The sequence below is a fragment of the Berghia stephanieae genome, chromosome 3 (genome assembly GCF_034508935.2).
Source record: "Berghia stephanieae isolate SIO BIC M18660-M18661 chromosome 3, UCSD_Bste_1.3, whole genome shotgun sequence".
NCBI lineage: Eukaryota > Metazoa > Mollusca > Gastropoda > Nudibranchia > Aeolidiidae > Berghia > Berghia stephanieae.
Window position 1 is genome coordinate 5330998 of NC_088362.1, and position 23929 is coordinate 5354926.

Sequence of the window (23929 nt, forward strand, 5' to 3'; positions counted from 1 at the left end):
TATAACATAGAAACGATTGAGACATTGAGTATGCTCCGGTGTATGGGGTGAATTTTTAATTCAGAAAAGTGAGTGGAGCAGGCACTTATGTTGGTAACAACAAGATATGAAGTGAGTAGAAAAGTGCCAGAAGACAATAGAGAATAAAAATTTTTCGCGGCGGTGGTGGGGTTTGAACCTGCGACCTTATTGGTACGACAACTCCGCCTGGCAGGTGAGAGCGTGGCTCTACCGTGTGAGCTATCCACGAACACAAAAATATTCGTTTCAAACCCAAGTCATTTCTAGATCCCTCTCTCACCCACTTCTGGGACCGCTGATTCGTTCGCCTACCACCATCGCGAAGTATTTTGACCAGCAGTTAAGCTTAACAGCCAATATTCTCAACACAAACATATAACATAGAAACGATTGAGACATTGAGTATGCTCCGGTGTATGGGGTGAATTTTTAATTCAGAAAAGTGAGTGGAGCAGGCACTTATGTTGGTAACAACAAGATATGAAGTGAGTAGAAAAGTGCCAGAAGACAATAGAGAATAAAAATTTTTCGCGGCGGTGGTGGGGTTTGAACCTGCGACCTTATTGGTACGACAACTCCGCCTGGCAGGTGAGAGCGTGGCTCTACCGTGTGAGCTATCCACGAACACAAAAATATTCGTTTCAAACCCAAGTCATTTCTAGATCCCTCTCTCACCCACTTCTGGGACCGCCGATTCGTTCGCCTACCACCATCGCGAAGTATTTGTTGTTACCAACATAAGTGCCTGCTCCACTCACTTTTCTGAATTAAAAATTCACCCCATACACCGGAGCATACTCAATGTCTCAATCGTTTCTATGTTATATGTTTGTGTTGAGAATATTGGCTGTTAAGCTTAACTGCTGGTCAAAATACTTCGCGATGGTGGTAGGCGAACGAATCGGCGGTCCCAGAAGTGGGTGAGAGAGGGATCTAGAAATGACTTGGGTTTGAAACGAATATTTTTGTGTTCGTGGATAGCTCACACGGTAGAGCCACGCTCTCACCTGCCAGGCGGAGTTGTCGTACCAATAAGGTCGCAGGTTCAAACCCCACCACCGCCGCGAAAAATTTTTATTCTCTATTGTCTTCTGGCACTTTTCTACTCACTTCATATCTTGTTGTTACCAACATAAGTGCCTGCTCCACTCACTTTTCTGAATTAAAAATTCACCCCATACACCGGAGCATACTCAATGTCTCAATCGTTTCTATGTTATATGTTTGTGTTGAGAATATTGGCTGTTAAGCTTAACTGCTGGTCAAAATACTTCGCGATGGTGGTAGGCGAACGAATCGGCGGTCCCAGAAGTGGGTGAGAGAGGGATCTAGAAATGACTTGGGTTTGAAACGAATATTTTTGTGTTCGTGGATAGCTCACACGGTAGAGCCACGCTCTCACCTGCCAGGCGGAGTTGTCGTACCAATAAGGTCGCAGGTTCAAACCCCACCACCGCCGCGAAAAATTTTTATTCTCTATTGTCTTCTGGCACTTTTCTACTCACTTCATATCAGAGTTTACGTTTCCTTCATGTCGGGTGTGTCTTTTTTACGAAACCCGCCGAAACCCGCCGAAACCCTGCGAAACCCGCCGAAACCCGCCGAAACCCGACGAAACCCGACGAATCCCGACAAAGTTATGGGAAGTAGGTGGCTGTGGGGAGTGAACCTAGAACTCAGGGAAGTGTACACCATTGGGGAGTGAACCTGGGACTGGGTTTCGGCGGGTTTCGTAAAAAAGAACCAGTGCTTTTTTACGAAACCCGCCGAAACCCGCCGAAACCCGGCGAAACCCGACAATATCCAGCAAAGTTATGGGAAGTAGACAACTGTGGGAGTGAACCCGATACTCAGGGAAGTGTAAACCAGTCGGGAGTGAACCTGAGACTAAGGTTATCGGCCGGTTTCGGCGGGTTTCGTAAAAAAGAATTAGTGCTTTATTACGAAACCCGCCGAAACCCGCCGAAACCCGACAATATCCGGCAAAGTTATGGGAGTTTGGCAACAGTGGGGGGTGATCCTGGGAGTCAGGGAATTGCACACCAGTGGGGAGTTAACCTGGGACTGTGTAAAAAGGATATCAGTGGGAAATAAACCTGGGACTAAAGGGAGATGGATACCATTGAAAGTTGAAGCCGGATATGGGAGTTGAGTACCAGAGGAGAATGAACCTGACACTATAGAAGGTGGGCGCCAGTGGGGAGTGAACCTGGGACTCAGGGAATTTCACACCAGTGGGGAGTTAACCTGGGACTCTGTAAAAAGGATATCAGTGGGAAATAAACCTGGGACTAAAGGGAGATGGATACCATTGAAAGTTGAAGCCGGATATGAGAGTTTGGTACCAGAGGAGAATGAACCTGACACTATAGGAGGTGGGCGCCAGTGAGGAGTGAACCTGGGACTATGTAAACAGGATATCAGTGGGAAATAAACCTGGGACTAAAGGGAGATGGATACCATTGAAAGTTGAAGCGGGATATGAGAGTTTGGTACCAGAGGAGAATGAACCTGACACTATAGGAGGTGGGTGCCAGTGAGGAGTGAACCTGGGACTATGTAAACAGGATATCAGTGGGAAATAAACCTGGGACTAAAGGGAGGTGGATACCATTGGGAGTTGAAGCCGGATTTGGGAGTTAGGTACCAGAGGAGAGAGAAACCTGACACTATAGGAGGTGGGCGCCAGTGGGGAGTGAACCTGGGACTATGTAAAAAGGATATCAGTGGGAAATAAACCTGGGACTAAAGGGAGATGAATACCATTGAAAGTTGAAGCCGGATATGGGAGTTGAGTACCAGAGGAGAATGAACCTGACACTTTAGGAGGTGGGCGCCAGTGGGGAGTGAACCTGGGACAATGTAAAAAGGATAGCAGTAGGAAATAAACCTGGGACGAAAGGGAGATGGATACCGTTGAAAGTTGAAGCCGGATATGAGAGTTTGGTACCACTGGAGAATGAACCTGACACTATAGGAGGTGGGCGCCATTTGGGAGTGAACCTGGGACTCTGTAAAAAGGATATCAGTGGGAAATAAACCTGGGACTAAAGGGAGATGGATACCATTGAAAGTTGAAGCCTGATATGAGAGTTTGGTACCAGAGGAGAATGAACCTGACACTAGAGGAGGTGGGCGCCAGTGGGGAGTGAACCTGAGACTATGTAAACAGGATATCAGTGGGAAATAAACCTGGGACTAAAGCGAGGTGGATACCATTGGGAGTTGAAGCCGGATTTGGGAGTTGGGTACCAGAGGAGAGAGAAACCTGACACTATAGGAGGTGGGCGCCAGTGGGGAGTGAACCTGGGACTATGTAAAAAGGATATCAGTGGGAAATAAACCTGGGACTAAAGGGAGATGAATACCATTGAAAGTTGAAGCCGGATATGAGAGTTTGGTACCAGAGGAGAATGAACCTGACACTATAGGAGGTGGGCGCCAGTGGGGAGTGAACCTGGGACTATGTAAACAGGATATCAGTGGGAAATAATCCTGGGACTAAAGGGAGATGGATAAAATTGAAAGTTGAAGTCGGATATGATAGCTTGGTACCAGAGGAGAATGAACCTGACACTATAGGGGTTGGGCGCCAATGGGGAGTGAACCTGGGACTATGTAAACAGGATATCAGTGGGAAATAAACCTTGGACTAAAGGGAGATGGATACCATTGAAAGTTGAAACCGGATATGAAAGTTTGGTACCAGAGGTGAATGAACCTGACACAATAGGAGGTGGGCGCCAGTGGAGAGTGAACCTGGGACTCAGGAAATTGCACACCAGTGGGAATTAACCTGGGAATATGTATAAAGGATATCAGTAGGAAATAAATCTGGGACTAAAGGGAGATGGATACCATTGGGAGTTGAAGCCGGATTTATTTCCCACTGATATCCTTTTTTAGATATTCACAGGTTAACTCCCCACTGGTGTGCAATTCCCTGACTCCCAGGTTCACTCCCCACTGGCGCCCACCTTTTATAGTGTCAGGTTCATTCTCCTCTGGTACCCAACTCCTTAGTTCGGCTCGGATACCCACAGTTATCCATCTCCCACAGTCCCAGGTTAACTCCAAATTGGTGTGCACTTCCCTGAGTCCCAGGTTCACTCCACACTGGCGCCCACCTCCTATAGTGTCAGGTTCATTCTCCTCTGGTACTCAACTCCCATATCAATCTTCAACTTTCAATGGTGTCCATCTCCCTTTAGTCCCAGGTTATTTCCTATAGTGTCAGGTTTCTCTCTCCTCTGGTACCCAACCCCTAAATCCGGCTTCAAGTCCCAATGGTATCCTTTTCCCTTTAGTCCCAGATTTATTTCCTACTGATATCCTTTTTACATTGTCCCAGATTCACTCCCCACTGGCGCCCACCCCCTATAGTGTCAGGTTCATTCTTCTCTGGTACCAAACTCTCATATCCGGCTTCAACTCCCAATGGTATCCATTTCCCTTTAGTCCCAGGTTTATTTCCTACTGATATCCTGTTTACAGAGTCCTAGGTTCACTCCCCACTGGCGCCCACCTCCTATGTGTCAGGTTCATTCTCCTCTGGTACCAAACTCTCAGATCGGGCTTCAACTTTCAATGGTATCCATCTCCCTTTAGTCCCAGGTTTATTTCCCACTGATATCCTGTTTACAGAGTCCCAGGTTCACTCCCAAATGGCGCCCACCTCCTATAGTGTCAGGTTCATTCTCCAGTGGTACCAAACTCTCTTATCCGGCTTCAACTTTCAACGGTATCCATCTCCCTTTCGTCCCAGGTTTATTTCCTACTGCTATCCTTTTTACATAGTCCCAGGTTCACTCCCCACTGGCGGCCACCTCCTATAGTGTCAGGTTTCTCTCTCCTCTGGTACCCAACTCCCAAATCCGGCTTCAACTTTCAATGGTATCCACCTCCCTTTAGTCCCAGGTTTATTTCCCACTGATATCCTGTTTACATAGTCCCAGGTTCACTCCTCACTGGCGCCCACCTCCTATAGTGTCAGGTTCATTCTCCTCTGGTACCAAACTCTCATATCCGGCTTCAACTTTCAATGGTATCCATCTCCCTTTAGTCCCAGGTTTATTTCCCACTGATATCCTGTTTACATAGTCCCAGGTTCACTCCCCACTGGTGTGCAATTCCCTGAGTCCCAGGTTCACTCCCCACTGGCGCCCACCTCCTCTAGTGTCAGGTTCATTCTCCTCTGGTACCAAACTCTCATATCCGGCTTCAACTTTCAATGGTATCCATCTCCCTTTAGTCCCAGGTTTATTTCCCACTGATATCCTGTTTACAGAGTCCCAGGTTCACTCCCCACTGGCGCCCACCTCCTATAGTGTCAGGTTCATTCTCCAGTGGTACCAAACTCTCATATCCGGCTTCAACTTTCAACGGTATCCATCTCCCTTTCGTCCCAGGTTTATTTCCTACTGCTATCCTTTTTACATTGTCCCAGGTTCACTCCCCACTGGCGCCCACCTCCTAAAGTGTCAGGTTCATTCTCCTCTGGTACTCAACTCCCATATCCGGCTTCAACTTTCAATGGTATTCATCTCCCTTTAGTCCCAGGTTTATTTCCCACTGATATCCTTTTTACATAGTCCCAGGTTCACTCCCCACTGGCGCCCACCTCCTATAGTGTCAGGTTTCTCTCTCCTCTGGTACCCAACTCCCAAATCCGGCTTCAACTTTCAATGGTATCCACCTCCTTTAGTCCCAGGTTTATTTCCCACTGATATCCTGTTTACATAGTCCCAGGTTCACTCCTCACTGGCGCCCACCTCCTATAGTGTCAGGTTCATTCTCCTCTGGTACCAAACTCTCATATCCGGCTTCAACTTTCAATGGTATCCATCTCCCTTTAGTCCCAGGTTTATTTCCCACTGATATCCTTTTTACAGAGTCCCAGGTTAACTCCCCACTGGTGTGAAATTCCCTGAGTCCCAGGTTCACTCCCCACTGGCGCCCACCTTCTATAGTGTCAGGTTCATTCTCCTCTGGTACTCAACTCCCATATCCGGCTTCAACTTTCAATGGTATCCATCTCCCTTTAGTCCCAGGTTTATTTCCCACTGATATCCTTTTTACACAGTCCCAGGTTAACTCCCCACTGGTGTGCAATTCCCTGACTCCCAGGATCACCCCCCACTGTTGCCAAACTCCCATAACTTTGCCGGATATTGTCGGGTTTCGGCGGGTTTCGGCGGGTTTCGTAATAAAGCACTAATTCTTTTTTACGAAACTCGCCGAAACCGGTCGATAACCTTAGTCTCAGGTTCACTCCCGACTGGTTTACACTTCCCTGAGTATCGGGTTCACTCCCCACAGTTGTCTACTTCCCATAACTTTGCTGGATATTGTCGGGTTTTGCCGGGTTTCGGCGGGTTTCGGCGGGTTTCGTAAAAAGAAATGGTTCTTTTTTACGAAACCCGCCGAAACCCAGTCCCAGGTTCACTCCCCAATGGTGTACACTTCCCTGAGTTCTAGGTTCACTCCCCACAGCCACCTACTTCCCATAACTTTGTCGGGATTCGTCGGGTTTCGTCGGGTTTCGGCGGGTTTCGGCGGGTTTCGCAGGGTTTCGGCGGGTTTCGGCGGGTTTCGTAAAAAAGACACACCGCACTTATGTCTGCTTCATGCTCATCCAGTGAGTGATTCGAATACTGTGTGAGAGAAAACACTTTTCGTAATTTATGACATTTTATGGGTAACGTTTACAGTCTAGAACGTGTGTCAGTCATAACTTGACCGAAAACGAAAACAGAAAGGAACAACAAAAAAAAAACAAAAACCCAAAAAGCAGACACCCCCCTCCTCAGTCGGTGGAATCTCAACAAAAGTTGTATTTTTTTAATCCTCATCTTTCGTGGTGCGAAGCTTTCATCGCTTGTCATATTTTATTGACTCTCGCTCTTTCCTAACCTGATAATAGATTTCAAAACAATCATTAGGTCTTCATTCTCTCATTATCTGTTCATGACTGGAACTGGAAATGGAAAAGGAACAAGACAAAGGCAAAGGGTCTCTGCCACCGATTTTCAATATCTTGTGTTGTTTGAGGGATTTAAGTTGGTAGCCGTTTTTGCCACATAAGACTTTTTGTTATTGTTTTTGCTGAGAGTCGATGGGAGAAGGAATGGCAGAGAGGGAGGAAGGGGTGGTGAAAAAATGAGAATGTCTGGGAAAAGAAAATGTCCCACTCAACCCATTATCGCATCTTTGATATTTGACAGGTGTCAAACTACATGTATGACGTTTTGGATCTTCCAAGCCTATTCGCCTTATTTGGTCGGTAGCTGTGTGAAAGAATACATATTTTATTGTAAAATGCAGGGAGTGCGGTCTGATATTTTCGTCATCGCTATGATTATTCCCAGACAGGGTCTGCCAATAACGAAAATTGGTTATTCCCAGACAGATAGAGGGAAAAAAACTATTTTTGTATTTAAAAAAAAATAAATACAATTTTAAGAAATTCATGCTCAGAAACGGAACAAGGCCAAACACAAAAGGAGAAAAGAATAGACTCGCTCCAAAAAAAAAAAAAAAAAAAAGGGTGGGGGGGGGGGGGGGGGGGGGGGGGGGGGGGAGGAGACCGATTGAATTCGAATCTGTGCAGCTAAAATGAGCAACGAGTTTCCCTTGGGTCAAGAGAAATGAAAATGAAAAGTGTTTAAGTTTTTGTATGAGTGTTGGGTGGGGTGGGGGGGGGGGGGGGGGGGGGGTCGTTGGGTTTTGTTACAGTTTTATACACATCCCTGTTAGTTCAATCAATTTTGTGGGTAATGATCAAGAGGGGCCTGGTCCTACAACTCTTTACGGATTTACCTTGGATTGAAATGAAAACTAAACCTCTCTGATTACTTTAGATTACCTAATTTTATTTCATACGTTTTTTTTATGAAGAAGAAGCTTTTTAGGCTTTTGTAATTCATAGGAAACACCATGATATGTGAAATGATGTCTTATCTAAATTTTGCCTGAGGAATAATAAGCGAACAATTTTGAAAAGCTTTCTCTGTTGATCGAATTATCAAAAATTTTATTTGTGATCAGATATTTTATTTGACTTTAAAGTGAAATCTAGAGGCATTAAAACATATTCAATGTTTATTAGACTTTTCTTATGTGATCAGAAAGTTAAATACAGGAAATATTGATCAAATGAGTTCACCGGAAGGTAAATAAAAGCCCATTTTTTAAAAAGCTAATCGACATTGGTTATGTAATCTTGCCTTCATGATCATAAACCTCTGATAAAATTAGACCTGACCCAACGGTTTTAACAACCTAGTGGTATCTGAGTTCCAGGTCCATTATGTTTTCTAATGTTTTTATTGAATATAAGCAAACCATTAAGAATTAGGTCATGTCTATATATTCAACATTGAATGGTATTTCTTCTTACATTGAAATAAGTGGTTCTTTAGAGTAATAAGGCTCATGGAACTGGAGTTTTTCCTGTTTCTGTAACATGAAGCAACAGACCTTAAATAGTGCTTGATAACTTTCTTAAAACAATAAATGGTATTTCATTTTACTTTGAAATAATTGGTCCTTTAGAGTCATAAGGCTCATGGAACTGGAGTTTTTCCTGTAACATGAAGCGACAGACTGTAACAAGTGCTTCCTGAAATCTGAATAAGTTGCACATTTACATTTTACTTGTAGAGTTAGATCCAGTTATTCATTCAAACATTGGTATCTTAATTTCGAGTTGTCATTTAATTATAAAGTTAAATAAATCCAATGATAATAATTGACAAAATAAGGTAATTATAACTTTTATTCATTGTTTGGTCCATATGAATTTTACTTTATGATTTTGTGTGAGATGATATTGCTTTTTATGGGACCATGGGAAATGGTTTAGGATGTCATGCTTATCATTTTTTTTTCAGATCTAAATAACATTACAACAAGAATGAGTCTCTGCATTCCTTTAATTGTTCTGGAAGCATTGGCCTGCCTATACCATGGAAATTAATCAATTTATATTCAGGAAGAAGTATCATAATTATTATTATTATCATCATCATCATCATTGAGTCTTATCCTTCAAGATTATCAAAATGGCTTTCATATTACTGTATCTTATAGAATTCCTCATATATCATTATGGACCCTTCTTTGTTTTTTTTTTTATTGGAATTAATGTTTTCCTTCTATATTCTATATTCTTCATAAAACCTCTCAGCTTTATTGACCTAATCTAGAGACTAGATAATGGTGATTAAGAGAACAGGACCATGTTTTGCTTTCGAGCGTTTGTTAATTTTAAAAGCAGCTTACTGTAGTTTGTAAAGATTTTTTAAAACTTTTTTCTAATGACAGTGTCTAATACACGTTAAAACCAATGCATATCTATCCCTATGTAATTTTTGGCAGTGATCTCTCCATTTTAATGGTATTGGCTCCTGTTTCTTTATAAAAATGCCCTGTGAGCTTGTTATACACTTGAAAGAAACATTTACATAGGGAAGTCAAGAAGAATATAGCAAAAGAAACCTGCTTCCTTGGTTATGAATAAGAAATTTAAAAAGAAATAGGCAATGACCTCTTTATCTTGTCTACCATTTAACTTTATAATTATTTTTTAAAGTTTATTATATCCTTTTCTATATTTATAATTTAATTTATCAGCAAGATACGAGTATTGATGAATCCATCTATGTAGCTGATTTGTAATGGTAGTAGAATTTGATAGATGGGACCATGTGATGTTGCAGAACATATTTTTAAAAATTGTATTGCATTGTTTCATTTATCAGCAACATCATATTAAATAATGCAGTGGCTTAATCACAAACTTTCTGCACTTCATATGCAAGACAGTGATGCTTTTGTGCTACATTTCTCGAAATATTCACAAAGTTTCTGTATTTTGTAAATAAGACCATGGCGCTTTTGTCTTAACTGGTTAGTCGCAAATTCTGCCTTTGTATTCCATTTCTCGAATAAAATTCTTTTCTATTTATTCTATTTATTTGCAAAGTTTCTGCACTTTATAAACAAGAACATGATGCTTATGACTGGACAGGTTAATCGCAAATTCTTCCTTTGTGTTCCATTTCTCGAATCAAATTATATTAAATTCTATTAAATAATCATTTTAATGGCAAACTTTCTGCACTTGATAATTATAAGCAAGACCATAATACTAAAGTCTACACAGGTTAATCGCATGTTCTGCCTAAGAAGTACATTTCTTGAATCAGAACCTTTCTTAACCAAAGCTTTTGCTGAGGCTCTTACATCACAGATTTTTAAAAATGGAACTACACAGTTTCAGTAATAATTATCAATTTTTTTCTTTTTTTTTTTTTTTTCTTTCTCTTTCACAGGATGAGAATACAAGCATACCTTTAATGGAGAAACATCATAACTATATATTTTTTTAATGATTTCAGTGTGAATAACATGAATATGAATGAAATGACAATAAATGTGATATAAATTTATAATCTGTTTTTAATTTATTTGGATTTCACAAGTTGTGTTATGGCACTCAGATACAGCAGGACGGGTGAGACTGAGAACCAATCCTCACAATAGCATTAGAGGTCTTGTATATGCAAGATGTGATTTCCATTGATACAGTTTAAAGACTGTCCTGTTTTTATTCATTCTGGTGCACGCTGTAGGTTTTTTTTGTTTCTTGTTTTAAAAAAAGATTCTTTGGGCTTTTTTCTTTCAATCTAAGTCTAAGACTTGATTGAATTCTGACTCAATGCAAATCAACTTTGTTCCAACTCCTCAACTTCAAATTACAATGAACTTGTGCGCCCTTCCTTCTCTGTTAACCTACAGGTTATTGGATATGTAACTTTAATACATCTATGTACGTCTACCACAATGATAAACTAGCAATTTATCTAAATATCTTGCAATCGTCTTTTGTAATAACTTTTCATTCTGGGTTACACATAAAAGTTAGCAGTGCCGGGTTACAAAAGTACTTTGATGTTAAAAAGATCAGCATCCTGTCATCTTACTTATATATTGGCAGGTGTAAGACTTATTCATTTTGCAAGTCATCATCGTCACAGTTTCGCACCAACAACTCAACAGCATCTGGGGAGCAGACTCTTGGGTCATGGTCAGTGCAGCTGAGCGCATCCTGGCATTCTTTAAGGATGTCTGCTCTGGGCACCCACATGTACACAAGCTACTCTCAGCCAGCCCCCACTTTTTCATGCTTCCAGTTATTCTCACAAGTTTTGCCTGTGCTCTGTTCAGTGTTACCAATTCATTCCCTGGGGAGCTCAGTTCCGTAGGACAGTTCTTCTCTCAGATTTCCAACAGCTTCATTTGTATGATTGTTCCACTCTCTCCACGTGGAACGCCTGCATACAGCTGCATGGTCAGGGTTGATGCTTTCTTCCATCGTGAAGCTCTTTCTCGACTTCAGTCTACTTGTCATTGGGCTGTGCATTGGGTGCCTTGGGTCCATTTTCTATTTATATTTCTGGGCTTTGGAATCAGTGGCTCTTTGAATGTGGGGAGGTGCAATGCCAGCCAGCCGATGGAGGACTGGAACTGCAGTCGGTTTCAAGTTACTCTAATGATCCGGCAGGTGTTATTTTGACATGGCAGGATCTTGCCCAGACTGGTGAGACCTATTCGGCTGATGAATAGCAGGGGGCTACTATGGTAACTGACTGTTTTCGGATCTGCTCCCCATGGCGTGTAAGTTTTTGCCTCTTTTCTTAGGAAGTTGTTTCTTGTGGCGACCTTTGCTTTTGTTTTCTTTGTGTTCTGAGAAAAGGACCTTGTGCAGTCTATGGTAACACCGAGGTACATGGGGAATGTGTTTTTATCCAATATGTTCCCATTCCAGATGTTCAGTTTCCTGTTTTCTTTAGGCTTGGCGGTTCTTTAAATGGAAAGCACACACTTGAGTTTTTCCTGGGTTGGCAAGTGAGTTCTTTAAATGTGGCCTCAGAGAGTGGCTCCAGGACATCTGTTAGTCTGTCCCCGCGGAATTATGCCATTTTTGGGGCAAAATTATGCCAATATTATGCCAAAAAAAAAAGGGCAAATTATGCCATAAATTATGCCAAAAATCCAACATTATGCCATAAATTATGCCAAACATCCGACATTTTGTAACGTGGTAATGTAAATTTATAAGCTGAGAGAACAAGTAAATCAAATCAACATTAATTCACAATACGATGACAACAATATTAATGACTAACTAAATCTAATCACAACACTGGTGATAACGTTTAGGCATGCAACAGGGTGGTGAGAATAACTCAGACATAAAATTGTATTTTGAGTTGGATGTCATTTTGTAATTTATTAAATGGTTGTCTAAAGCTAAAAAGAAATTTTAGAAGTATTACATGTACCACTTACAACAGAGAATCAATAAAATTGTTATAAAACATGAAAACAAGACCCTTGAGGTTATCCTCACTCAAAGATCGTCTGCGGTCTGAAAAGACCAGGTTGTACAATGAAAAACTTCGCTCTGCATCAGCTGAATTCACAAGAGCATAAATATACTTTCGTGCACATTTTGACAGCTGAGGCAACTCATCTGCCTTGTTGTTCCAGAATATAGTGAGGTCCACTGGCAACCCCCCAGACACTTTAACCGCTTGTGGTCCCACAGTTTCCCTGTACCAATGAAACTCACTCTCTGGAACAGCAGACAAACCAGGCAGAGCACTCTGTAAACGGTCTTTGTTAAAGTCAAATGTCACCAGTCGAGTTGGATCAAAAGATTGAATTTGCTGTAGAAATTCAACTGCTGGTTGGCCATCTGGGGTCATATACTTATCAACCTTTTCTGACCCTGAAGAGACAGCTTGGCAGTATCGGTCCTGCAGAGCCAATTTGTCCTTTGAGGGCAGGTCTTCTGGGAAATGCTTAGATGCTTCCCTCATGCTGACTCCACAGCTTCTAAAGGAGTACTGCAAACTTTCAAGTTTGGACCATGCCTGGATTTGAAAAATAGAAGAAAGAGAGAGAGAAAAACGGAATCATGAGTATGATTTGTTGGCTGGCTTACAAGAAGTATAAAATAGAATGAAAGTGATGATTTTATTGGTGGTAAGAACACAGGCAACTTTTATCAGACTTTATGTGTTAAATATAGTTTCCTGTGATTAAGGCAATGACGACCATTATGACTAGAGTAACGATTTTTTTTAAACTCAAAGAGGGAGGAGTGATGTGTTAAATCTTATACTGGACTGAGTTGATACTATACAACAGAGGAAATACAAAAAAAAAAAAAGTCTTAAAAAAGCAATACATGCATAATTATGTGTTATAGGCAAAATAGACCTGCTGAAATGAAAGCGCCTTACCTTGACAGCAACTGTTGATTGACTTTGAAACAAGTCTGTTGCGTGCACAAAGACTTTGCACTTTTCAGAGATGAAGTCCATTTCTGCTTTAATTTGTATTCTGATATCTGCAGACAGGCCGGCCAGGTATTGGAGTGAGTCACAATATGGCACTTTAGAGTGGGCTACCTCTGCTTTAATAGGATAACCAAACGCCGGTTTTCTTTGAAAACTTAAATACAAGGCCAAAATTTTCGGCAAAAAAGAGCCAATTTTTTTTGTTTTTTTTGTTGTTTTTTTTGCTAACGGATGCGGAAGGCCTCAGGATGCGGCCGCATCGGGTGCGATGCGGCCGCATATTCCTGTGGGGACAGGTTAGTCTCTCCTCAATGGTCTTGAAATCAGAGGCCTGGGACGCAAGACACAGATCATATAGAAACCCCCTGATGTTCTCAAAATGAGGTTGGTCGTTGGTATAAACGTTGAAAAGGATAGGTGCAATTACCGATCCTTGAGGGAGTCCGTTCTTTTGTGATCTGCTTTTCTTCCCATCCATTTCCACAAAAAAGTGACGGTTTGACATAAGGAATTATATTATTGCAACTATTTTTGTGTTTACGAGTTACCCTTGCAACCTTTAGGAGCAGTTTCCTATGATTTACTGTGTCGTAGGCAGCTGCCAGGTCCACGAACACAGTTCATATAATTTGTTTGTTCTCGTAGAGATGCCTGATCCTACCTCAATGGTGATAGGTCTGTATACTGATTTTGGTATGGGGTTGCCGACAGTTTTTGACATATCTGGAAGACAACAATGCAAGGTCTGTTCTCCAGCGAGCGCTTGAAAAGGATGCTTCATGCGTCATAGAAGAGTGTCAGATTATATTGGTCAGCCCATTCCTCAACAGTATCTCCATCTTTGTTGTTCTCATTGTATCCCCATTAGACCCAGGGCCAATGGGCGAAACACTCCCTCCCCCTGGGGATTTTATGAGACCAGTTTTTTAAGTAAATATAATGTGTGGGCTTTCCATTTCTGGCGCCAAAAAAAAAGTGTCATCTTCACAGAGTTATTGCCCTTGAAAGGTCATCAAGTGCGTTAAAATGAGCTTGCCACTGCCAAACTTTGAACTGCCATAGCTTCCTTAGTTTTCATCACACATGTCACAAATTTGGATTGCACTGATGTATATAGACTATATTAGATAAATAATAACTAAATTCAAGGTTCAGAGTATTTAGTATGTATGAACTTCAAGGATGAATTTTAAAATATTAAAATTTTCAAAAAAGTTTCACAGACACTGTTATATAACTTTAGAGCATTACATATTTCTATATACATCAAAGAGAAAGTGTTATAGCCTGTGTATAGCTAGACCTAAATCTAAAATTTCGTAAATTTTTATTCACTAGTTTTGAAGATATTGGATATTTTGTGATTGTACTGTTGACAGAGCAGTTATTCCCTTGGTGGATTAGAGAAAGGTTTATAGCAAAATAAAAGCAGTTTATTGTAATATGACAGGAGAAATTTGGTACTTAGGGATCATTTTTTAATTACATCAGCCCAAGGAGAGATGGGGAAGGGGGGGGGGGGTCACATCTAGTCTGACTCTGGTTTGGGGGGGGGGGGGGTCCGGTAAGCATGATGCTCACTCACTTTTTTAGGGTAGGGTCCAGGTAAACACTGAAATCAGCTTTTCAGTGTCAGCTTTGCTGAAATAACTATTTAAAAAATAAGGGTTTGCAGTTCTTGTCATAGAAAAATATTATAATGCGAATTATTAGATTCACCATTGGTACTTATGAAAGGAAAAAAGTAACACTAAACTGCTGATGTCTATAATGTACCCTATCATTCAATTTGTCTTTCTGTGAGAACAAAGTTGTGTTGACATGAAATATGAAAATTCTGCTTTGTGTTCCACTGTTTTCATTCATGTGTCCCTTCCCATATTTTTCTATAGTTTCGGTTTCAGGTTAGTCTTTGTTTGTTTATTGGCCTTTTTAGGGCGCTAGCACCTCAAATAGGTTATATCAATATCAGCGCCCAAATGTACGTTTAGTCAGAGAGACCAAAATAGTATATCCTCTTCAACACCCAAAAGAAAACAACATGCTTCAATTATTTTTTAAAAACCTATGACTAATGAGGGTTAGTCTTTGTGCTTGCCTATTGCCTGTTTTCATATTATAACTGATAAAAGCTGACATCATATAAGTACGTCCATAAGTAAGTCCATAAAGCCTGCTACATGTATTAAGATAACACCAACTAAGATGAAAAGCATCATATTGTTGGTTTTCTTTAAATGATAGAATGCTTAATAGATGGGAAAATGTGAAAGATGCTGATATCTATAGTATACCCTATCATTCAATTTGTCTTTCTATGACAACAAAGTTGTGTTGACATGAAAATTCTGCTTTGTGTTTCACTGTTTACATTCATGTGTCCCTTTCCATATGTTTCCTTTTCCCTTAGACATGACCTAAGATAAGAACTCTTTCTGCCTCACCCAAAATTAAATAATTCATCATTGATTAGTTGTCTTACTAGACTAGCCAGCTCTTTTTATAAAATTTGATTTCAAAATGGCTAGCGAGTGCAGTAATCCTCCCCATTGTTAGAGTGTCGATTGTTCCTAACCTTTTTCTTTCTTTTTTTTAAATTTCAGAATGAAATAATATGACAAAATAAATTGACATTATAAGCTCACATCAATATATTAACTCATCAACTTGATTGTGTAATGGCTTCCGAAGAGCCTGTTTCTTTGAAAAAAGATAGACATAAGCGACCAAAGACAGTGAAGAAAACATGTGTTATTCATTATCCCAATTTAGCAAATCACGGTTTCCTAAAAACTTTTACAGAGGAGGCATGGGAAAATGTTCAAATAGTTAAGATAATTCGACTTGAGAGTGATGACATCAATGTAAGATGTGCACACATCTGTGACAATCTTCCAGATCACCCAGGTCAAGAACATGGCTTCCATCGTCCTTGTTTGAAAAGTTTCACTAGCCTGAAATATGTACGGCTTGAAAAGAAAAGAAAACTGGAATCCAACAGTAATGAAGATAATAGTCTTAAAAGAAGATGTGTTGAATCACTGACAGGACCTTGCTTTCCAGATGAATGTATCATTTGTCAGCGAAACGAGAAATATGTAAACAGAAGAAAAGATAAGCTTGTAAAGTGTCAAACAGAGTCTTCAAAATCTTTCATATGTGAAGCTGCCCATTTCAGAGGAGATAGCCACTTGATAGGGTTGACAGAAAATTATTGTCTGATATCACGTGAAGCAAAGTACCATGAAAGCTGCAGGAAGAAATTGACTCAAAAAGATGCTCGTCATAGTAAAATAAGTTCCAACAAAACGAAAACATTGAAAATTACAGCACAAAGAGATATGCTTGGCCAGTTGCTCATGTTAAGCCAGTATCATAACATTGATCTTCGTAAAATGATGTGCTATCCACTAAGCCCAGTTCCGTGGGCTTTAGCAACAAGTGATGGATCTTTCTTGAAGACAAACAAAGCTACACTTATGAATAGAATGGAGAAATATGAAATTGCTGACTCAAGAATGAATTTCCTGACAAGCATCTACATTGTTGATGGCAATGCAGTTCTCCAAGCATTGGTTTCATTACCAGAAACATTTGGTGAACTGGCTCTGAAACTGTTCAGCACACTCCCAAAGTCTACAGACCTTCTTTTCATTACTGACAGATACCTCGAGGATTCAATAAAAGCAACAGAAAGATCTCGAAGGGGTGATTCTTCAAATAACACTTTTCTTATTGGAGGACCGTTAACAAAAGTGCCAAGCGACTGGAAGCTAATTTTACAAGAATGGGAGTCAGACAAATACGCATCAAAACTCCAAGGCAGAAACATTTTCTTTGCGATCGAAAACACATGTGTACAGCTGAGCAGTGAGAATGGAATAACCACAGACTCTAGACCAATGCCTGAGCTGGATTGCAGTCACGAAGAAGCTGACACCAAAATTATTGTTCACTGTACATATGCAGCTCAACACTCAAGGAAGAAATTGTAGTAAGATCACCGATACTGATGTCTTTTTGTTGCTTTTAGCATTTGCAAGGAAAATTGAAGTCCCTTTACTTTTTGACACAGGTTCAGGGGAAAACAGAAGGTTTCTCAACATCACAAACCTTTCTAGCAAATTATCACCAGAAATAAGTGATGCAATGTTGGGATTTCACAGTTTCACAGGTTGTGACACTACCAGCTGCTTTGCTGGAAAAGGAAAAGTACGTCCATTTGCTCTATTGACAAAACACCAAGATTTCACACACTTATTTTCTGAATTGGAAAATCAAGAAGTGCTACATCAAGATGTTTTATCAAAGCTTGAAAAGTTTATGTGTCTAATGTATGGAGACAGCAGAGCAAATGATGTCAACAAACTAAGAGCTGATACGGTGAGAAAAAGATTCACACCTTGAGATGACAGACCCTTCTCCCACTGTAAAGGCATTGATTTGTTCCAGCTCCCTCCCTGTAAGAAAGTCTACTGATGCATAGCAAGAGAGCAAACTTTCAAGCAATGGTTTGGAAGCAAGCAGCATCAAACTTCCCCGAAATTCCAAAACCCGAGGAAAACGGATGGAAAAGGACAGCTTCTGGTAGTCTGGTGATCGACTGGTTTGGAGATGACGACATTATACCAAAAGAACTAGTTAACATTTATGTTGATGAACAGCAACCTAAAGAAGATGACATTGAGGAAGAGGATGGTGAAGAGGAATGGTCTTCTGAATCAGAGGATGATTTTTCAGACTGTGACCAATGGGTGGATGATGAACTGTTAAGAAAAATGAGTATGTTCCATACCTCTCAAACCATAACAGAATATATATATATATATATATATATATATATATATATATATATATATATATATATATATATATATATATATATATATATATATATATTATGTGCAGGGCCTTCTAAAAATAGTATCGGGCCTGTCCAACCGAATTGCGCGAGTTCTCTGCTGGGCTTAAAATTTAAAACCCCGCGATATTTGATTGTCAACAAAGTTTGTGTGTACACATTACACACTACACACCACAGTTACGCTGGATTACCTGTTGATACAATGAATTTATCGCGTTTGTTATTATTTCTGTTCATGGATATATATTCATTGTGATTGCCAATCCCACCATGATGTTTGTTGTGTGTATCTTTTAAAATCTAATTTAGCAATTGAAAAATAATTTAAAGGTAATTTAAAAACTATAGTGTCATCTAAGCCATCATCTGCCGTCGTGCGAAACCTTGAACTGTTGCCTTGAGTCAAAACAAAACCGGATGATCTTGTACTTGTACACATCAAAATGAAATTGTCATTGATAGTCTATTCAGTGATTCCAAAACTCCGGTTTCACTTGAAAAAACTCTGGTCTGGAGTAAAAAATTCCGGGTTCCGGGCAACTTCCGTCAAATTCCGGTGAGGTCAAATTCTTCCAAGGACACCCCCCCCCCTTCCAACCACATCATCATCACTGCCACTAGAATTATAACCATCATCACTACCACTACTACTGCAACCACCACCACATCATCATCATCACTACCACCACTACTACAACCACCACCACATCATCATCACTACCACTACCACAACTACCATCACTATTACAACCACCACCACCACATCATCATCACTACTACAACCACCACCACCACATCATCATTACTACCTCTACTACTACAACCACGACACCACATTATCACTACCACTACTACTACCCCACCACCGCCACATCATCATCACTACCACTACTACTACAATCACCACCACCACATCATCATCACTACCACTACTACTACAACTACCACCAACACACATCATCACTACCACTACTACTACAACCACCACCACCACCATATCATCATTACCACTACTACTACAACCACCACCACTACATCATCACCACCACTACTACTGCAACAACCACCACCACTACATCATCATCACTGCAACTACCACTACTATTACAACCACCACTAGCACATCATCATCACTACCACTACTACTACAAACACCACCACCACATCATCACTACCACTACTACTACTACAACCACCACCACCACATCATTACCACTACTACTACAACCATCACCACGACATCATCATTACCACTACTACTACAAGCACCACCACCACATCATCATTACAACTACTACTACAACCACTACCACCACATCATTACTAACACTACTACTACAACCACTACCACCACATCATCACTACCACTACTACTACAACCACCACTACCACTAATACTACTACAACAGCTACCACATCATCATCACTACCACATCATTACTACCACCACTACTACAACCACCACCTCATCTTCATCACTACCACCACCACCACATCATCATCACTACCACTGCTACTACAACCACCACACCACCACTTCATCATTACTACCACTACTACTACAACAACAACAACCACTATCACATCTTCATCATCACTACCACTATTTCTACAACCACAATACCACATCATCCTCACTACCACCAGTACTACAATCTCTACCATTTGATTTTGGTGCTTTACTTCATCATAGTATAATTCTAATCAGTTATCTATTTAGAAGTATACAAAACGTAAACACAATGCCAAATACCATTCCAATTCCTTTTTCTTGTGTGCGGAAATTCCTCTTTCGGCATTGAAATTCCTACGAGTGGTGTCTGAAACTCCTGTGAGCCAAATTTAAAATTGGCGTCTCTGTCTATTTATCGTAATTCTTTAAAAAAGCTCACCTCTCAATCAACATCAACATCATCTTGCTAGAAATTGTAAGTTACCATATTTAACACCATCAATACAATTCTCCTTCTCATCTCCTCCTTTTCATCAACCTCCATCCCCTTCACCTCATCACCATCATCATCATCATCATCATCATCATCATCATCATCATCATCATCATCAGATACCCCCTCCAAAATTCTAACCATTCATTTAATCACGGTATTAATCAAAGCTGCATCATTCATTTTTTCATCATCAAATTAATCGGCAATGACTGTATTACCGTTATGAAGTGAAAATATTGAAATATCACTTGCCTCCTTACTTTCTCCGCCTCCTCCTCCTCCTCCCCCCCCCCCCCCCCACCCCCCCCCTCTTCTTCTTCCCATTTGATTTCTTTTTTGGTCGCTAATAAATGAGATAAGGGAATGAACTATAAAACTGAAGAGAGAGGAGGAAGAATAGAGGAGAGAGAGAGTAGAGACGATACTAACGGAATATATACTATAATATATAATTAATATATAATATTTAATATATATTATATATTTATATAAGAGAGAGAGAGAGAGAGAGAGAGAGAGAGAGAGAGAGAGAGAGAGAGGAGAGAGGAGAGAGAGAGAGAGAGAGAAGAGAGAGAGGAGAAGAGAGAGAGAGAGAGAGAGAGAGAGAGATATGAGAGAATAGTAGAGGAGAGAGAAGAGAGAGAGATGGGAAAATAATAGAACCGAGAGAGAGAGAGTGGTCGATGAGCTGTGCGCAGAATAAGAGCCCGAGAGAGAAAGTGAGAGAGGAGATGGCTGATTTGGTGTCGAAGTGTGAAGGGAGAGAGGAGTGGTGGTAGAATTGGATAATGATCTAATGTGATTTCAAGGAACTAGCCATGCAGGAAGTGTTCATGCGCGGTGCTCTGCATCCTATTATGGTGCTCGATTATGTGTGATGTGTGAGAGTGTGTGTACAATTATTTATGTATTCATAGGAACTATTCTCATGTTTCACTATTATTAAATGCTTTATATGTATTTCGAGAAATGATGCTTTCTTATTAATTTCTATTGTATAGTAAGATGTTGTAGTATTCAAATGACTCAATCTCAGTTTAACTAATATTTATAAATTAGACATGTTTTAAAATACAAAAATGCATTTTATGAATTTTTAGAAATTTATGCACCAAATGACCTTTCAGGGGCAATAACTCTGTAAAGATGACACTATTTTTTTGGCAGCCGGCCATAAACGGATAGCTTAGATGTTATACTAACTAGAAAAATTGGTCTCATAAAATCCCCAGGGGAGGGGGGGGGGGGGGGGGGGGGGAGTGGGGGTCCCGGTAGCCCTTAGTCTACATTTGGTGCTGTGGCAGTTAAAGTCACCTATCACAATCATTGGTTTCTCACTAGTGGTGGATGTAACTGGCCACTTGAATGGCGTTGGTGGAGGTTTGTTGACAGTAATATCACATTGAAGTGTCTGCTTTCAATTCTGAGAATTTCCACCTCACTTACTGTCATGTCCTGGTTGTATGTCACTATTGTTTTGTCTTTGACTTTGACGTAGTTAACGCTACCGTGAATGTTGCTTTCATGTTGTTTGACTAAATGCATGCCAGGGATGTTTAGTGCCACGGTCTTGTGCGTCTCTTGTAGTTGTAGACAGAGTTGCGTTGCTGGATTGCTACAACACACACAACACCAACATTTTGCAAGTATCTTTAACACTTTTTTAAATCATTAATAAACGGTGATACTGACAACAACAACAATAATAATTGTTATTGTTATTATTATTATATTATTATTATTAGTAGTAATAGTAGTAGTAGTAGTAGTAGTAGTAGTAGTAGTAGTAGTAGTAGTAGTAGTAGTAGTAGTAGTAGTAGTAGTAGTAGTAGAGGTCTTGTAGTAGAAATAGTAATAGTAACAGTTGGACCAAGTACATAAATATGAATATTTATACAGCGCATTTCTACATATAGCCGTGAGCAATGCGCTTCACAGTGTTTCATATTTATCCCCCCACTTCAACAAGCCGTATGGAACCATATTTCTTTGTCATACAGCCTGTTAGGCGACCCTTGTGTACTAAAACTGTCACTACACTATCCGCCATTTCTGTAGCCAGATACTCATTCAATCGAGTGGGGTAATGTGTGTATAATTTTTCACGATTAGTCACCCATCCTATTACTGATCACACTTAGCATTGGCATTGCTCGACTTTTGTGACAAGACGAAAACCGTACCTCTAAGCCATGCGGTCCATTAGTTCTAGATAGTATAAAAGTCTATAGTTTTGTGGTACGTATCAGTGGTTATAATTGGTAGTGCAGTTATAGTTATAGTTATAGTGTAGAAGTAGTAGTTGTCTTCTGCCAAAAGGGTCATCTGAGCGAAGAGATAGGAGATAGATTCGAATTTACTCTCTTCATCACATTGACCGTATGCTTTGACTTTGATCATTTGATACGCTGTAAAAAAAAAAAAAGTATGGTCCGCCTTAACCAAAAACAAGCAACCATCTTCGTTTCCCTGGACATAGATATGGTTTTGTTTACGGGAGGAGGGGGAACCATGATTATGGTTTTCCTATAAAATAAAAGAAGGGGCATTTTGGCGATAACAAAATATGATCGTGGCCTCCCTAGCTATCTCAGACTCGGAGTAAACAGCTTGAATTTATTCGCGCCAACTTCAGTTTGCTGCCTTAGCAATATGTAAACAAAAAGTTGGTTGGATGCGCATGACATTACTAAAGGTCAATTGCAGCATAGTTCGCAGGGACGGCTGGTAATAATGGGCAGGGTGGGCAAATACCAGCCTGTTTTTTCAAGTTATATGCTGTATTACCAGGTCTGAAATAATCAAATTTAAATTAGATAATTTAAAAAGTTACTACTTAAACTTTATACTTCGTACTGAAATCAATTTGTGTGTATTTTTAATAGATTGCGAATCACCATGCATCCCGTAATGCATAAACCAGGATACGCTCCTGTTCTTTTTTGTCCCTCCCCCCCCCCCCCCCCCCACTCCGCCCACATCGTCATATCATCGTTACGTCGCCTGACGGTGAACTAACTCCGATTTTTGCTGTCTGGCCTCTCTAGTACTAGGTCGGGCTAATTCAAATGAGCCCACCTTATTAACCAGTGAAAACTAAATCGAGATTTTGGCAAACGAACTTTTTCGTATTTATTGCCTTACTTGTGCTGGTACCATTGATGTAATGACTTTGGGAATGTTCCAGTATTGAATTAAATTTATTAATTTACTAATTTTATATCAATTTAGTATTAATTTGTGTTGTTTTTATATATTTGTTTATCCATTTAAACTTTTCTTTTTTTTTCTCGTTTTCTTTAGTGCTTCTCAAAACTCATTTATTTAAATTGTTTTCTTATTTGTTTTTTGTTGTTGTTGTTGTTGTTTTGGGGTGTTTTTTGTTTTGTTTTTTAACAAATTAATTTGTTAGTTCTTTTTTTTTAATTCTTAAAGTAATTACCGCTGTATTTTTATTGCCAGACTAAATAATTTTGCAAAACAATGTAATTTTATATTGTATTCCGTCTAATAAAACAAAACACTTTTATTCAAAAGTCACGACTAAATAAATATATAAAATACAACCACCATTTTGGTTTTCTCAACAATTGAATTAGTATACGAGAAATACTCTTCTGAGAAAGGAGAGAGTTGAATTCTAAGTTAAAGAGGAAATACGGAAGGGTGGGCAGATTCCGTACTTGCCCGTCCTGAAGCTAATACATACATAAGATAGTTCGCGA

At 40.0% G+C, this 23929-nt stretch overlaps 1 long non-coding RNA gene across 1 annotated transcript; it reads left to right on the plus strand.

The window, feature by feature from the left end:
* The first annotated feature begins 6606 nt into the window (after positions 1–6606).
* LOC144967062 (uncharacterized) lies at positions 6607–10472 on the plus strand. Its single transcript, XR_013644316.1, has 2 exons — positions 6607–6658; positions 8913–10472. It is a non-coding gene; the product is annotated as an uncharacterized LOC144967062 (long non-coding RNA).
* Positions 10473–23929: the final 13457 nt, after the last annotated feature.